Source organism: Dipodomys merriami, unplaced genomic scaffold (assembly GCF_024711535.1).
Source record: "Dipodomys merriami isolate MVZ:Mamm:240054 unplaced genomic scaffold, mDipMer1.0.p SCAF_1425, whole genome shotgun sequence".
NCBI lineage: Eukaryota > Metazoa > Chordata > Mammalia > Rodentia > Heteromyidae > Dipodomys > Dipodomys merriami.
The window spans coordinates 65,913-66,768 of record NW_027202744.1 but is presented as its reverse complement, the minus strand read 5'-3'; positions in this window follow the sequence as shown (position 1 = coordinate 66,768).

Here is an 856-nt window from a genome sequence, read left to right as displayed (position 1 = left end):
TGCTGGCTCACACTTAGTACTCTATGAGGGCTTGTCCCAGTTTGACCAGGTTGGGGTGGCTGGGGACCGGGCAACCTGCTGAATGCCCATCATCCATACAGAGATCCATGTAGTTATTGCCTCCTTTTTGGGGGAGGGCAGGTACTCTATTGCACTATGATCCTAGGCCCTGCTCTTGAGCTCCTTTTGCTCAAGGGTAGCGCTCTGCCATTGAGTCACAGCCCCATTCATGTTTATTTTTCTGGTGATCTCTTGGAAAGAAGAGTGTCCTAGACTTTCCCATCCCATCTGAATTTAAATTGGTATTTTCTACATCACAGCCTCCTGAGGAGCTAGGGTTATAGGCAGGAACCAATGGCACCTTACTTTATTTTCTTCTTGTTATTTTTTTCAATTTTAACAGTCTGAAATTTTCACCGTGTCATTCGAAATAAACTACCGAGGTCTGGAGTTCAAATGCTAGGACTACCACCCACAAATGGAGGGAGATCCTGAAAAACTCATTTCTGTTCATGTGAATGCTAACGGAATGTTATAAAAATGATAAATGTGCCGTTGATTCATGATTCTATTTTAGAATGCCTCTCAAAAAATATTGGATTTATGTCTTCCATTCTAGCACCATGGTATGATTAAGGGTATTGAATGATTTTTAATTAATACTTTTATAAGTATTCAACAGTAATATTTCATTAAATGGAGGCATAATTTAATAACTAATAATTGGTAATAATATATATAATTTAATTACCTCACAGTCCCTCTCTTTGTATATATATATATATATATATATATATATATATCTACACATGTCTCTATCTATATCTATCTATCTATCTGTCTATCTATCTATTTA